The following is an 18,613-nucleotide window of genomic DNA, read 5'->3' on the forward strand; positions in this document are numbered from 1 at the left end:
TAACAAAAGCACCCAAACACTCGTGGCTGAGAGCATGAAGGCGGTTTACTGAACAACATTTGATGATATAAGTTGCTGTCAGTATGCATTCACCCTAGAAATGAATTGGTAAATTAACCTGAAAACGTAAAGCCCATGCCACTTCAAGGAGATGGTGATGCTTGTGCGTTCTCTCGCATTGGTGTTGAGAGAAATTCTGATCCGTTGTCAATATACACTTAATACGTGTATCAAACTAAGTTTTCACCATAGCATAGAATTGAATGAAAACATGTGACTTACATATTTCAGTAAGAAACCCAGGTTGTTCTAGTACAATCATCAACTATGGTAAAAAAAATATTTCGCATAATGTGGTAACCACCCCAGGTTTGAACTAATACATTGTGAGTAGGTCGGTCCCGTTGTATAAGCAGTCTCAGCCATGCCTCATACAATCGTATCTCAAGCTTCTCAGCTTGAAATTCTTTTGCACCGCATGAGCACGTCGGTCCCGTTGTATAAACCGAGAGTTCGTCCCAGATGGCCTTTAGTTTGGTGAAGTAGGTCGAGACTGAGAGATTTTCTTGGTGCAGCAAGGCTAATTCTTGCTTCAAGTGGAAGATGCGCGGTGCATTTCCTCGAGAGAACTGCTCCTCGAGGTCTTTTCACATCTCTTGAGCACTTTCAACGTATGCCACACTTTCATGTACTTCTTTGGCCAATTGAAAATCCCATGATACAACCATGGAGTTGCATTTCTTCTTGGCGTAGAATTCCATTGTCTTCGTTGGATCTGGTTTCTTGAGGGTGTTGTCGACTAAGCCGATCTTGTTCTTGGCCCAGAGTGCGTTTTCCATGGCTTGCCTCCAGGTAGCATACAAGAAACGAGAATAGTTTCAGGGCAGGTAATACGTCGATGTTGGATCTGCGAATTCTAGATCTGTGAGTTCTAGAGAATAGGCAAAACAAAGGAGATTTGAAGGCGAAGCACCTGTTGCTCTAATACCATATCAAAATTTTGTATGGGATCAAGAAAACCGAATGATCTTGTATTAAACGGTAAGCTGGCCAAATGCTCGCTAACTTAAACCAATTTGCAGTGAAAGATTGTCCACGTGGAGTAACAGACTGTACAAGTGGAGAAACCTCTTACAGTCTTCAGTTATCTCCAACAAATCAACACTCAAGATAATCTCCAACTACATGGATCATTTGCATTTTCTAGGTAAGTAACCTGCTGGGTGGTAGGACATCTATTGTTGAATAATATATATATTTTCAAAAACCCAATTTTTATTGAATAATATATACAAAAAGATATACAAAATCTAAATTTGAAAAAAATAAAAGGTGTATGGTTTAAAGTATCGATACACCCTTGTTGATACACAAAGGTGTATCGATATACTTTGAACCATAATCAAATTGGATTGGATACAAAGTTGATTTGTTTATATTTGAATTCAAATTTGGATTGCAAATAGATATTAAATAGTATAAATAAATTAAGTTAAAAATGATCAAAGTATTGTATGGTATTAATAAAATGAATTAAAAATGACTTTGATATTACATTTTATAAATAAAATTAGATGAAAGTTATTTATATGAAACTTGAACATATATAGGAAATAGTACAAATGCAGCATTCAAGTCAACTTTACTAATAGATAAAATATAAATTTCAAGTATATATCAACATATATATCCCTCTATTAAGGGCCAGTCTGTTTTCAAACTAGTTTTGATTTGTGTTATCAACTCACAAGAAGAGAGCAAACTTACATCGAAGAATCTGATCAGGTTATTTGTAGTCCTCCTACACAAATTTCTAGTCAAACTTAGGCCAATATAATTCAGAAAAAAAGTTTTTTTATGTTAATAAAATTACAATTAGACTTCAGAATTCAAACTTCCACATGCCACTAAAATCGTTGTAATTTGGGGGTCGCTTAAGTATTGAAGACCTGGGTACCTTACAAGGAAATTAGAAAAGAAGGTTCAGCCATTCATTTTCTTTTATCCCTTTATGGGCTCGATACAATTTTTTCACCTCTTTCTTTTTCATGTGGCTGGAGGGTCAGGGACTGTAACTTTAAATGGGCTTAGATTTTTGGTTATAGGCTGAGCGTGGGTTCAAGAATTTAGGCTTTTTTTTTTATTTTTCAGGTTAGATCAGGCATAATTTTTAGGTAGTTCAAGTCCGGCCCTACCATATTCCAACCTCAACCTACTTGACTGTAACAATGTAAACTATTAACTCAGGCCAACCCAACTTGTATATATAGGGGTGCAAGTTGGATTGGCCTGAGTTAATAATTTACATTATTTCGGGCTCAGGTTTCAGGTTGGACCCATTGGAATTTTGACAAAATCCCAACCTTAATCTGTAAAAGTTGTACCCCAACCTATATGCATATATAAATATATATTTGCATACATTATACACATATGTACACATGTATGTCAAATTTGAGTGTTGGTTGGCTTAGATTAGACAGTTGGGACTTGACCTTGGATTGGGTTTTAAGCCCAATTCTTAGGGTTGTGCCTTCATTAACCATAAACCCATCCCAGCCTAGCCTGTTCAGTTAGCATCCCTAACTTTGGCTAATCCCTGATATTCTATCTTTTATATAACAACTATCATGACAGAAGAATAGATGGTGAGAACTATGCAAGGTTAATTTTAGCTCTTTGTTTTTTCAAAGCACACTAAATTATCAAAATACCTTCATAATTTATGGGGCATGAAATGAAAATTTCGAAATGACAAAATGGGCAAAGCCATTCCCCCTTTTGTCTATTTCTCAACCATTTTTTGATTTTCCCATAAATGCTAGCCTAAACAAACATATCATTAGAGAACCATTTGACAAGAACCCTACATCATTATTTGCTGAAAGTTGTTGCCCCTATCTTACCGACGAAGAGCTGTTCGGTATGTCATTGCTAGATATAGAAGAATATACAATGATAAAAAAAAAAAAAAAAAATCATTTGCATCTTTATGCCATCATTGTAGATGAAGGTAATTTATCACTATTGTCAGAGAAGAAAAACCTATGTCATGTATACCATGCTAGTTATTTTTAACCATGATTCATAATGTCAATTTGGATGAACATTTTTCCATGTAGTGTTGGAGAAATTTCGAAAATGTTTCACTAATTTTGCTAAGATATTTGAAAAATCTAAAAGATTAAGAAAGTTTTCTAGAAACATTAAATTAGTTAATAAACCTTAAATAAAAAAAAAAATAAGTGATTCATAATAGGTATGTTTCTTTGTCTCCCTTTTGGTCTTTAGCCATCTTCTCTTCTTTATATATGCCAATTGGTTGCTATTTTAAATTTATGTTTTGATTAAATTGAAATACTCTTTTTGTAGTTATATGATTTTTTTTTTCTGCTTTTGAATTATAGTGACTTACTGAATCGTATCAAAGTCATAAGCCAGTTATCCAATTACTAATTCCCCGCTCGTTCTTTTAGAAAAATAATTATTTTAAAAAAATATGATGATCTTATGAAATATTGAAAAGTTTTTAATAATATTCTAAAGTTTTAAACTTTAGATATATGGCCTATCAATGAAATCGAAAATTTCGACTACATTGACAAAATATTGGAGATATTTGAAAAAGAAAAAGATTCCCAGAAGAATTTTCGTACCGCTACCTAACAAATGGCAATATATCGGGGATATTTTGCCAAATATAGTCAATATTGTGAATCATGATTTTAACCATATGAGAATGAATATTTTCTGGAATTATTGGGTTATCAAAGTCTAAGTAAAAAGGGAAAATCATCCAAACAAATAATAAAAAGGATACTTTTAAGATTCAACAAGCTTTAAACAACCAAATGAGAAGTTCAACAATCGGCTATCGAGCGAGTTCAGCAATCAGATATTAAGTTCAGCAATTGGCTATCAAGTCTGGTAGCTTTAAACAACCAAACCGCCAAACAACAGTAAGGAGCATAACTTACTGAAGGCATGAAAAAAATACTCCTACAATACACACCGGGCTGGGATACCTATCACAATTGAATACACTAGTGTTCAATATGGGCCTCATCTGTACTGAACACCGGTGTGTTCAATCATGATATAAATAACCCAGCCTGGTATACATGATTTTGCCTCCAGCCAATCCGGGCTTAATCTACAACAGCCATGGTGGTTCAATTTCCAAAATATCATGTTCAACCATTGTCACCTTCAACAATAGATCGGATAGGCCACGGTGTTCTTTGATGGTATTCAGACCCATTGAAATCAGGAAATATGGTACTTTATAATCCAAGGAGCCCATTGATTCTCCATAAATATAACAGCAAAAACTAGTCTTAATTCCATATTCCATGGTCTTAAAATCATCATTGACCAAGGTGGTGGTTGAAATGTTCAACCTGGGAACTCGTCACTATCCATTTCCATTTTTCCTTGGCTTAGATTTTTCCAAAAACCGATGAATTGATTAGCAGGCTACTGATCTGGACAGTTGAACCACTAAATTATTTGACTCAAAACAATAGTTTTTGGGTCATTTTTTATTTTAATTATTTTTGTGTTTTTAAACTTTTAAGAATATCGTAGGTTGATCTGTTTGGATTAGATTGTCAAACCATTTGACCTAAGGCCTTGTTCATTTCATGGATTCTAGTAGGAGGAAAGTCAGTCAATTGGATTGTGCCTCCCACATTCTTTATGAGGATTTAGGTGGGCATGGTAAATATGTTTTCTTTGGGTACCACTTACCCAAGGAAGTGTTACCCTTCTCTCACTTGGGAAAGTTAACTTTCTCGAGTGGAGAGTAAATGCTCAAAATACAATATGCCAAAAATACCCATTAAAAAAATATAATCCAAAAAACATGGACTTGGGCCCAATGGTAAAAATGATAAAAGATAGAAAAATTAACCACTTACATGGGAAATGGGGTGAGGCAAAAGAATATGGGAAAGTTGAGAGGTATCATTTACCTTGGTAAATTTAACAAAAAAACAACATGGGTAACTGCATTTACCTGGGTAAATGGCCTCTTGGTAAATGAATAAGGCCTAAAAACTGGTGGCCAAAGTAGTTTTGTTTCTGGGTCAGTTTTTGAAACCTTGCCAATTTAATAGGTTGCATGAACGATTGGCAATCACAAGGTGGATACTATGTATATCTTGGAGATAATCTAGTGGGTTTTTGGCACCAATGCATTTCCCAAGTGTTCCATTTCTGTTGATGTGTCATGTGTGTTACATCGGCAAATAAACATAACCAATAAGAAAATTGCATTTGGCAATCCTGTTTCTCGGAAGAGTGTTTTTGTAATGATTAGCTTTGGGATTCGAGAAAGGAAATGTTTCTTTAAATGTCAAATTGATGTTTCTTGAATTGCCTTGGTGATCCTAAATAGCCCTAATGACAGCACATCAAAAATTGAAAAAGCTGACTACTTTTTTGAGATGTCATATAGTTGTCATTATAAATATATTATAATATTAAGTCAAATCACTTTAAATGCCTAGTTAACCTACATTCTGTAGTGTGGATGAAAAATTGGTGGGTGTGGATTAATCCACACCACACCCTTTGGTAGGGACCAATCCATACCACACGATAGTCCACATTTGTTTTGAACTGTGGACAAACTGTGTGGACAGGACCAGTCCATACCCACAGTGGTGTTCTATAGTGTGGTGTAGACCAGCCCACACCACACTTTTTTGATTCCATATATCTCATGTACATGGAATGAATGATATACACAGTTTAATCATAAATATCTAATTTTTGCATTTTATATGATAAACATTTTAACAAATGCATCAATGAATTAATATTAACCAAAAAATATCATTTTTTTTTATAAAACAATAGTAAAATAGTTAAAAAATTATAAAATATATATTAAATATTTAAATAAAATATTATTTCATTGATAAAAGCATTAAAAAATATAAAACTTAAAAAATTAAGTAAGATAATTAATATTTTATTGAAAAATAATATTTAAACAATTGATACAAGAATTTTTTGCAAGGTAAGCATGGCATCTAATGATTTATGCAAACTAATAATCCATTGATTCCCGAACTAGTTGTAAGGCAAGTATAATATCAAAATATTGTTCAATTGGTTTCCTACAATGGTGCATGGATAAATCACCACACTTACAACTAGTACTTAAATAAAAATAAAATGACCACCATTATAAGAGAGATAAGAAGAATAGTGTAAAGTATGTTGCACCCAAAGCACGCAAGCACCATAATATCCGACTTGTGGAATTTGGTATGCCTTCATACTATGTATTGATGATGTGTCGTATAATCTCTGTGTAGGGATATCTGAGCATCATGTTTAATCAATTAATCTACCCATTGAAATGAATTTGAGTAGTTCTCCTATTTTGGGCAACGAAAAAACTACCGTCCATAATTGGCATTGATTTTTTCCATGACTAGTTCCACCAATCCCTTACCGCATGAGCACATTAGGGTGCGCATATGTCCGGTCATCATTGTACCAATTTATCAATATAAATACAATAATGAGATAGGATTACTTCACACAAATAAAGAAATCAAATCAAATGTACCACAAGTAAGTTCAAAATGTTTCAAGCATATCCAATATGTTAATCATATTATCTGAAATTCGAATTGAAACTAAAATTGGAATGGTTCAATTTCATGTTGCACCCACATCATATTTGCTATATTGTAGCCCTAATATTGTTTATTTGTATATTTGCTTGTTCATCCTCCTCATCAGTATCACTCTCATTGGTGTTATTTAAATCCTCACTAATAATGTCTTCAACTGTCCATCAATCTATGTCTTTGTCATGAATGGCTTCCTGCTTTATAAAATTGTAGGTGATGAAGCATGCATTACGATGTATCGTTGCATTCGTAAGTTGAAACATGGCATATTCAACAAGATAAGAAATTTTCCCTTCAATATCCCAAAACACATCTTTATAACATTTCTTAGTGATGAGTGTCTGTAATTAAATGGTTCCTTCTTTGATCGAAATCTTCTTCTTTGCCCTCTATAGTCATTTAAATGATCTCGTTCACTGAAATAAGATGTTAGATATCCAAGCCCATCAGGAAATCCAGAATCAACCACATAATATTTCCCTACAAAATCTATATACAATCGAATGCATTAGACATGGGTAAATAGACATATAGTGAATATCAAAATAAATTACCTGTAGGAGGATGTGGAAATTCTAAAAGTGGTTGAGAAATAACTTCTGCAAATACCCTAAAATCATGGGCAGATCCTTCCCAGCCTACGTAAATGAAAGTAAATTTCATGTAAAATGAGTATATATCTAAAACATTTGTGGTGCAACGCAACTTCCTCCTCTATATGGAATTTGCTCGTCCAAAGGAACCCACATACTTATATGAGTACCAGCAATTGCCCCAACATGGTCCTAAGTGGTGACATACGTGATCAGTATATAACTAATACATGACATATATAGATATATAGGACACCAATGGAATACTTGAAACCACGGGTGATATTTCTCCAAATGTCTGATATGTGGTTGCACAACTTCAAATGATGGTGGTTGAATCAACTCTCTCCTAAGTCTACAAGTTGCTTTGCAAGTCCTCTTAAAGTGAGTACTAATAGTACTTTTGGAGTGTTGGAACCTACTTACAATCAACCGGTATCTTTCATTGTGACCAACCGTCATAAGGAAAATAATAAGTGATTCCTCCATTGTGATATTTAGACTGTTGGATAAAAGGCTATGATCTCTCAAGAGATTAGCAAAATTTTTAAATACATGTCTCTCCATCCTAAATGTGTCATACACTTTATCGGAATGCTCTAATCCGTCCAAACACTCCATGACAAATGCATGTCCACTCATCTTTGATGTGCAATGCGGTTGTTTAACAAAGTATGTACTATAGTATCTTACCACTCCACTAATGAAGGTAAGTTCAAAAAACTCCTCATCATCTTCATCCCATTCATTGAAAGAGATGTCGTCTATTTCATTGATATCCATAGAATTCCTATGAATATATACACATTGCTATACTAATTAAGATATGAAGTATGATGGAACATGATAAAACATAATTGACATAAACTGTGTATAACAAAAATTAACATAACTAAAATGTCAAACATAATAACAAAAGCTATGTTGATAAGATATCCAATCACTAAAAAAAGTCAAACATAAGCAACAAACAAGTAATCCAAAGTTATCCATATCTAAAGATTCTTCAACCACTCAAGTTGATATTCAGATGTAAACTTCATAAACATTTGTCTCCAATGCTCCTCCTTAAATATCTCAACTGCTTTCAAAACTTATTGGACACTAATATCTCCGATCACCAAAAAGTCATTCACAACATCCATGCATTCTGTCGTAGGTACATCTTTTTTACATTGTTTCTCTTTGTCCTTTTGTATCTCTTTCTCTATTTGAACCTCTCTAGTAGTCTCAATCTAGCCTTATTGAACTCTGCCCATGCATCCATTGCAGGCAACAAATCAGTTCATTGTCTGATCCTCTTCCCTTTCCTAAGAGAGTTGGGGAGTGAACTAGTCCTTGTAAGTCTATCATTTTGTTGGCTAGTATCAATGTTAGGATCAATAGGGGTCTCATGCATTGATGCAACTGTTGTATGAACACCAATAGGAGAGAGGTTAACAAATGGATCTTGAATCCGTGGACATAATCATTCTCTTCATCTGACGGTGATTCAACATTGCCCATAGATGCATTTCCGGTAGCACTAGTTCCAGAGAAGACGATCTCCAACTCATCCACATAGGGGCAACCATTTTTTTTTATTTGCTTTGTCCACTTATACTTCTGCATGAAGTATAATAGTTTGGTGTTAGCATCCTATTAATTAAAACCCCTCAAATAAACATAAATAAAAGGAATGTATAACATCCATATCCCAATCAAATAGTCCCAAACACTCTCGCTAGCAATTGTTTTTTTTGTTAGTGGATCAATTGTAACTCTTATATGGTTGCATATTTGCTTGTAATTGTTGAATTGCTTCTTTAAGTGATGGAATTTGTTTTTGAACTGCTCACGGGTATATGCCTTGTTGTGCATGTTGTTGAATTTCTCAACAATATATTTCCAACCATCATTGTTAAACATTGAGGTTGGTCTATTGTGAGCCTTCACCTAATCTACCATCAATTCAATGAAGGTCAGTTCTTCGGCCTCACTCCATGTAGCAGACTCATTGGTCCTATCCTCATGCAATAATTCAGACTGAGAGGCCATATATGTCTGTAGAAGAGGATATATATGTGTTGATTGGTTCATGGAAGGATTTAAATGGGTGAGAGTTCATCATTTGATTTGATCAATGGGAATGAAATCAACTCTATAATCAATAAGAATCTTAATATAAAAAATAAAATAAGTAAAAACAAAACAAGTCAAACCAAATTAACTTGAGTTAAGAAACAAATCAACAAGTCATGCAGTTCAGCTCATGAATTATTTCATTATTTTATCACTCAAATATTTCATTATTTCATTATTTTATCCATTAAAAAACAAATCAACAAGTCATGTAGTTCAGCCCCTTAAGCTGTTATCAAGCAGCCCCATAGTCTCGAGTTAAGACATTCACTAGTAAACAACACTCATTCCAAAATCCTTCTACCTTCAATAAAAGCCATTGCAATTATCTTGTATAGGACCCACAATTTTATGAACAACATTCTTTAACCTCTTACAACACCTTTAAGGTTATCTTGAATGAACTAGAAATGAGATTTGTAGGTCTAAGTTTCTTTAACTCAACAACTCCCTTCTTTGGAATTAAGGATATGAAAGTTGAATTATTACTTATCTCCGCCACCTTTGCATTATAGATTGCAGACCTCTTTAACAACTTTAATATTATCACTCTTCACAATTCACAAATAAAAGAAATATATCATGCTTCACAATATGCCAACAAGCCATGGGTAAGGCTATATTATAACCATCTAGTCCTTATCCTTTATTCATACTCACCCCACTAAAAGCTGCATAGATTTCTTTCTCAATCTACCCAGCAAGCATTATTCTCCCCCAACTTACTAAGAACTATCTCTAGTGAACACTCTCCATGGAACAATATTGTAAAGTCTTAATAGGATTACACAATACTTTCTTTAATCTCATTTGGGATGTTTACCACCTCCCCCTTGATTTTGGTTTTGGAATAAAGTCCCCTCCTCACCCTTGCAAAAATATAAGAGAAAGTAGTATCTTCATTCTCCAAGATCGATTGCCATTTCTAAACTCCCATAAGGATTGATGTGGAGAAAATGAAAGAAGGTATGTGATATTAATTTAAGAAAATAATATTTGTTCACATATTTAGAGATATTCTTTTATGATGCATTATGAGAAATTATTGCCACTTCAAATAGAAAGTTTGTCTTGATATGAATCCTTTATCTCCATCTTGTTTTGTGTCTTACTTTTTCTTCTAGCTTCATTGTTTTGGTTTCCGTTCTACAAAATTGATGGTGTTGGAATTTATATCACTCCTAATGGCTACCTCAAGTATGATCTCAAATATTTGTATTCAATCAAAGTTCTATGACAGTAACTTCTCCCCATGCACCAGGTCTAAGGTTGAAAATATAGAAATTGAAAATAATTCTTCTAAGGACCATAAACTGTTGATGAGTTATGTTCTTCATCGTTCATTTAGGAGGATATTGAGTGGTTTGAACCAGAGTACCTATAAAGAGGCATGCCACTAAATTCATCTAAAATATTACTCAAGGCACTTTGATAGTTGATATTTAACATATTAACTCTCTTTGGATGCTTTCTTGTCTAATTCTGGATTTCATCTATTATGCAGGGTCATGAGCCATTTGTTTCATATGACGGTTTGGAGCAGCTGCATCGTTTTATTTTTGTCATGGAAATAACACATGTATCTTACAGTTGCTTAACAATGTTACTAGCAATTGTTAACAATTATAACTGGATTAATTATTTGTTTCAACTTACTGCTTAATAATTATAACTGGATCTATTTTCCTAAACAACTATACCTGACAACATGTCCACCACTAACTCACTAAGCCCAAATGACTATACATTCCAACTTGCAAATGATTGTGATGGAGGTTATACTTGCTTTTGATTATTGACTAACTTTAGCTCTGGTGATAAATTGGGGAGTTAAACAACCAATTTCCTAGCAAAGACAAGTTATTTTCCTTTTCTTTTAACTATGTAAGAATATCCAAAAAGACATACATGGGAGTGGTATAGAGAGAGGATAATACCTGTAAAACCAAAATGTAGAATAAGCAAAAGCAGAGACGATTTAAGGTTGAAAGAAACCAAAGTGTCAAGCTGCTGAAAAGAAACCAAAAGGTGAGGTTGAAAGGATCTCACATAAATCTACCAATGCATATGAAATAAATCAAAACAGAATGGATGATGCCATAGAGCCCCTTCAGTTAGATGAAAATGAGAAGAAATTTGGATCATCTGAAGAGGATGTTGGTCAAGACTAAAAAAAGGATAGCAAAAGTTTGGTGGAGCACAGTAAATGTTGGATGGCTTTGGTGAAGAGCAAAAAAGGAGGATGTAGGTCAAGATAAAAAAAGATGTAACCCGGAGTCTCACATCACCGACAACCTCTAACCACAGTCCACTGCCACTCACATAGCCAAGCAACTTCAATGTTTCCCATCTCAGCTTCAAGAAACCAAACCAAGTAACTCTGCAATCAAATTAACAAAGTTGGAATATAATTGTTGAAGTATAACTAAGTATCTAGAGTAAGAAGATCAAAATTAAAGAAACAAAGCAAGTTTCATGTAAAATCACATAAAAAAATAGTCGGCTATCTCTCAAAAACTTTTGAGCATATATATACATCTTTTCAGAATGTAAGAGATTATAGCGAAACGATAAGGTAAACCATGACGCAGGATAAATTGAACGAAGAAAGAACAAAGGAAAACACGATGAAAATGGGATTTACCTAATAGGAATGATGCTACAAAGGATCTTAGATTTTTTCACACCTAATCTTCTTTCTTAGTCAATGAATGGTGACTATTGTTCGCAACTAGAAGCTTGGCAAAAGGAAACGACTATGCCAAGCTTGGATGGCTTCAATAGAGCACAACAGAGGTTCGGTGGAGACTTGGAGCGGTGAAGAACTTGGACGGAAGAGAGCTTCAATGGAAACCTTCGTAGAGTAAAACAGCTTGGAGACTTTCAGCGGAGATAACAGTAAAGGATGTAGGGTTATAGAGAGCACGCATGAAACATATTAGCATTTTCAACCCATGGATCGACCCCATCCACAAAAAAAGACGTTGCCAAGAAATTGGAGTGTGGACAAGACTGGTCCATGAGATAGTGTGGACCAGTCCCGTCTACAGCAAACCGAATGCATTGTTCATCTCGCGGCATGGATCGAAATGGTCCATCCATGAAATGAACACTGTTCTGAATGCCACTTAAGTGATATTTGATTCCTACACATTTTTGGGACAAATGCCACACCACCCAAAATGCAAACTGCTTCATTAAACATTTTGATTATCATTGTCCCAAAAACCTATGATGTTACACCTAGATCCATCACCTAAGGAGACAACACCCATTTTCTTCTCTTGGAATGTAACAAAACATTCCTGTAAGGAGAAAATATGCATAGAACACCTGGAATCTAAAACCCACTCATTTGGAGAAGAAATACACATACCTTTGGAGACTATGAGAATGTTTCCATCATCATCCGATGTAATTGCCACGCTTCTAAATTCATTCCCACCCCTTTTCCGTGTAAGACAATTTCTCTTCATATGACCAAATTCCTTGTATCTATAACACTACACTTTACCCTTTTCTCTAACTTTGGATCTAAATATGCCACTCTCAGATCCCTTGTCAGACAACCTTCCTTTCAAATCTATTCCCTACATAACCAATGCAAAATCCTGCCCATTTTCTTACTTGGGCTTCCTCCTAATTTCATTGAATAGAAGAAATGTGGTGACTTCTTCCAACTTCATTGCATCTTTCTTGCACAACAATGTTGTCACCAAATTTTCATACAAATTAGGAAGTGAGGTAAGTAGCAAAAGGGCCTTGCTTTCCTCCACCTTGAGATCAACTTTCCCTAGATGATCCAAAACACTATTGAACACATTTAGGTGTTTTAGGAAATTCCCACCTTCTACCATGTTTAGCCTGTACAATTGCCGCTTTAGATATAACTTAGTAGTTAAATTTTTCCTCAAATAAAGTTTCTCCAGCTTGTCCTACAACTCTATTGTAGAATCATCCTCCATAACGTTATTAGCCAAGAGCAATCGACTCATACTAACAAACCTAGAATCGATGTCCTCCCAATCAACATCCTTCATGTCTTCTGGTTTTTCATCTATTCCCTTCATTGCTCTAGCCAAGCCTTGTTGAACCAGGATGTCTTTTACCCTCTTTAGCATTAATGTAAAGTTGCCTTTGCCATTAAACCTCTTAATCTAAAACTGAGAACTTGTGCCTTTTATTGCCATTATCTCTTGAGCAATTTCACAAACACTTTGTGAACACCAACCTTGAAGCTTTGATACCACTTTGTTGGGGCCTCGTAACAATCACACATAGGATAAAACCACAAAGTATTTGAAATACCAATCAAAAAGAATTCAATAGCAACAAAAATAACAAAATCTAATCAAACACAAATATAAATAAGTACCACTAAGAGCACAAAAAATTTATTTACGTGGTTTGGCCTTACTACATACATTTACGAGAGAGACAAATACCTTGTGAACACCAACCTTGGAGCTCTAATACCATTTTGTTGGGGCCTTGCAACAATCACCCATAGGATAAAACCATGAAGTATTTGAAACAACAATCAAGAAGAATCCGATAGCAACAAATAACGAAATCCAAGCAAAGACAAATAAAAATAAGTACCACTAAGAATACAAAGAATTTATTTACGTGGTTCAGCCTTACTACTTATGTCCATGAGAGAGACAAAAACTATTCTTCACTATGAAAAAAAATGAGAAACAATACAGGTACCTTATGGCTTGCAACCCAAACCAACCCTTAACCCTTGTACAGTTGTTCTCCCTTTTGTCTCTCAGCCCAAAGAACAAAAACAAGAGAAAAACTCCACTCTGTCTACCTCTCTTTTCCTTCTCTAACAAGAAAATGAGTAAAACTTCTCTCGAAAAAAAAAAAAACCCCTATATACAAAAGAAAGCTTTTATATGTAAAACTCTTTTTAATCTAATGAGGGACCACACCAACCATTAGATTAAAAATAATCTAGCAATTAAAGAATAAGACACAATCCCAACAAGTACATAGTGTGGCTATGGAAACCTTAGAATTGTTATGGCTTCCAAAACTAAGATAACAAAGAAATTTTTTCTTGTAGAGATGGCAATTTGATCTGCTCTTGTTGGGACGCCATTAACCCGTCTTGCCCCAATTATGGTGGCTTTAATTTTTTTTACCATTGATAGGGTTTGGAGTAGGTTTCAGGAACCTGAAACTCGATCTAGTTATTGAGGATAGAGTGGGGATGCATGGTATTTGTCTACCCTACCTTGAACCTACCCCTACCCCAACTAAATGTGTGTGTGTGTGTGTGTGTAGGGGTGGCAATTGTACGGGTTTGGGTTGAGCTTCAATCCAACCCATCTAACCCGTTAACCCATTAATAACCCATTTAGAGAAAAATAAATGGGTTGGGTTAAACCCAAACCTGCCTTGACCCAATTCAACCCACCCAACCCATTAATTTTTAATTCATTAAAACATAAAAGGATGCAAAAAATAGAAAATACAAGAAAAATAAAATGAAAATTACAAAAGAACACAAAAAAATAAGAAAACAAACCAACAAAATTACAAAAAACATAACAAAATATAGAAAAATACAAAAAGATAATAAAAATTGTGGGACAATATAATAGGAATTATGAAAAACACAAAATGAATATAAATAATAAAATTGCAAAAGAAAAATAGAAAAGCAAATCGTATAGCACACAACGTATAGAATTCAGTTATTAATTCTATCTTTGGGGATATTCATCAAACACTTTTTGGTCTCAATTTTTGAGAGAAACAAAAGATAACTTATGTCTATCCACAATCATGAAGTCAGAGAGTCCCCGCTAATCATCGACAATGAGCCACTAAATTATCTGAGCTCTGGCTCATTGGGCCTTTACTCCCTCTAGTTCTTACTACAGATGAGGTTTGATTTGTAGTACTGTTATCAAAGTCTCAAAATCATCCAAGCTTTAGCTCATCGATCCTATTACTCCAATTCTTGGGTGAAAATAGAGGTACTATAGCTGAATTGTTTATCTATGGTGGCAGTGCATTCATTGGCTCCTTCTCACATGCAAGATGTGGTAAATGCATCTCTTCTTCGTGTGAAATGACTCAAAATCACTGATCAAGACCTGAAATGGATAATGGAGAAGATCTCAATGGTACACATAATGGATGATATGCTGGTTGGGAAAATGTTGGATTTTAATCTCATTAGAGATTAAATCCAATGGGGTTTGATTGGTCAATTACATGAAAAAGCACACCTGCACATTTTTCTCTTACTAAAACCACTTTTTAACTTGAACTACATTGAAAAATTACAAGAATTGTTTTGGGTTTTTTAATAGGAGCTGATTTACACTCCTTAGATATAAAGAGTGTAAATCAGCGCAATGAGGCATTGTACGCGTGTGTGCAACACTTTTCTCACACCCGCGTGGCTTGCAAAGGGCGGCTTTGCCTTCTACTGTGACGCTGACTGTTGATGTGATCAATGGCCATGATTCAATCAGGTGTGACCAAGAGGCACTATTCAAAGTTAGCAATCATTAATTGTTAACTACCTTTTAATAGTCACAATTTAAATAAGGAGCCTTTTCTGAACCAGCACCTTCCTCTGCTCCATGACTCTTCATAAATTATTTAACGAGTGTGGATCAAGCATTTGCACACACAATTTTTGAAAATTACAGTCTCTCTCTTAATTTGATCCGCTACTATCTCATAGAAGGTTTCTTTGGAGACTCTTCAACTTTGCTAATTCTAAATTCTCTCCCAAGGTTCTATTGTATCCTGGGAACGGATTTGCTTGTAACCCAACAGTAAACCCAATGAAACTGAGTGGGGGCAAATAACATTCTAAAGATAGTGTCTTCAGATCTTCTCCTCCAAGTTTTAGTAACCCCATTTCCCAACAAAAAATGCGAGGGATTTACTGATAAAATTGTAGAATGAGAGAGAAAGGTATAGCATGAGAAGAATTTAGGGTTTAGATTCAGAGAGTCAAAATATCATCAAAAGTAATGGGTTATCCATTGGGTAGCCATGACCCAACCTACCCAAACCATTAAGTCACCCTTTATTGGGTTACCCAACCCGTAATGACCTAGAATTAAATGGATACAGTTCAATCCATTAATTAATGATAGGGTTGTGTAGGTTAGTGGGTTGGGTTGAAAAATTGCCACCCCAATGTGCGTGTATGTATGTGAAAGTATGAATGATCAAGCTAGGGTGGGGCAAATTTGGGATTTCTATCCCCATGGGGTATGGGACAAGGTACTTGGTTCAGGTTTGGGGATGGACATGCAAAACCTGGCCCTGCCCCCACCCTATTGCCATTTCTAATTTATTGGGTCTGTTTTTATAACACTTGCATTTTTTTATCAAAAGAAAAAGAGAGTAGAAGAGAAAAGAAAAGAAAGCAAGGGTCATTGAGTTAAACACCCCTATAATTCCACATAATTATTAAAACACCCCTTAAAAGTTGTGTATTACTAAGGCACCCTTCATAGTTTGCACTTACTTTACTTATTCCATCTCATCTCTTTGTTAACGATAGTTTATATTTCTGTCTAAAAAGAGCATTGTCCATATATATATATATACATATATATATATTGTTACACCTAGCAATACAAAAATTAGCTATTTGTTATATAGTTTTGGTGTGATGTTGTTGAGCTAAAAAATATTGGACAGAAAAAGATCTCCTAAATAACTTTGTTTCCCTAGTATCATGGCCGAGGATTTTATTTATTTATTTGAATTAAAATGAAAGCATTAAGCCATGGAGTTATAATGGCCTACAAAGGTTGTTCCTAAGGCTCAGTTTGAAAAGAGTGCAAATACAAATATGTACAGTACAAATACATACAAAATAATACAAAATACAAGATTTTACACTCTTTATATTTGTATTGGTACTCCTTCCAAACTGAGCCTAAATAACCAGTCTCTTTCTCTCAATTGTGAGTAACATTAAGGTAGAATAGGTGCCACGAAGACAAACAATACATCCACCACATTTAGTAGCTATTCACACCATTCTACTTGGAAAACCAAAGAGTAGAGTAGAGCTAATCATGGAAGGTTCGTTGAGAAAATATCCATCTAAGAAATGGCTTATTGCTAATAATGCTGCAACAAACAGACCTAAACCTTGGTATATCATCCTACAAAGGTCTTTAGTCATGTCTAGGGGTGGATTTGAGCCAAGCCAAGCTGAATAGTATATTCGAGCCAGCTTGTGAACCTCATGAGCCGAGCTCTATTAGGCTCAAGCGCGGCTCGAAGTTTGGAGGAAATCGAGCAGAGTCGAGCTTTTCACGAACCGAGCTCAAGTAGCTCGCGAAGAGCTACTCGTTGCCACCCCTAGTCATGTCATTAGTGATCATGTGAGGTTAGGCCAAACCAACCCACCATGTGTCAGTTGTTAGATTATGGTTGCTTGGTTTTTATAATGGGCAAAGTTGGTATTTTAGTTCTTCTTCTTTTTTGATTAAATTAGTCAAACAGATTAGGGTTAAAATTGCCATTTAATACTTTGTTTTTGACGGACCAAGCATTTAATAGAACAGAGGAAAATTGCCAAAGGTGCCTTAGTAATGCAGTAAAATACAAGGGGTGTCTTAATAAATGACCCAAAAGAAAAACTTGTTCTCTTTTTAAAAAGGGAAATTTTCTAAAACTCACCATTAGTTTTCAACATTTCTCTTAAATTCACCACAATTTTTCAAAATGTCTAAAACTCACCATATCAGTAAGTTTTTATTTTCAAAAACTCACCTTCCGTTAGTACACCGTTAATGCTTCTTAACAGAGGTGTCCATGTCAGCAAAATAACAACTTTTATGACCAAATTACCCTAAAATGGTGAATTAGAGGAAAAATGGTCCTTTTCATTTTTAATGTTTTATTATAATTTTCAATGTTTTTTTTTTATAATTTTCTGTTTTTTTACATTTTCTATTTTCTACAATCTATAAATTTTTGGTGTTCTTTCTACAATTTTTATTTTCTGATTTTGTTTTACAATTTCTATAGTTTCTATAATTTGAAAATACTTTTTTTATTTTGTTTGTAATTTCTATAATTTCTATGTTTTTATGTATTTTATATTTGAAAGTATTTTTTTGAATTTTTTCCATTTTTCATGTCTAAATATTAAGATGGTAATATATTAATACCCGTTAATTTATTTTGTATATATTTTATATTTTCTATGAAGGTTAAAATGGTAATATATTAACGTCTATTAGTCTG

This window comes from Nelumbo nucifera, chromosome 4 (genome assembly GCF_055504915.1).
Source record: "Nelumbo nucifera cultivar China Antique chromosome 4, China Antique-T2T, whole genome shotgun sequence".
In the NCBI taxonomy this organism is placed as follows: Eukaryota; Viridiplantae; Streptophyta; class Magnoliopsida; order Proteales; family Nelumbonaceae; genus Nelumbo; species Nelumbo nucifera.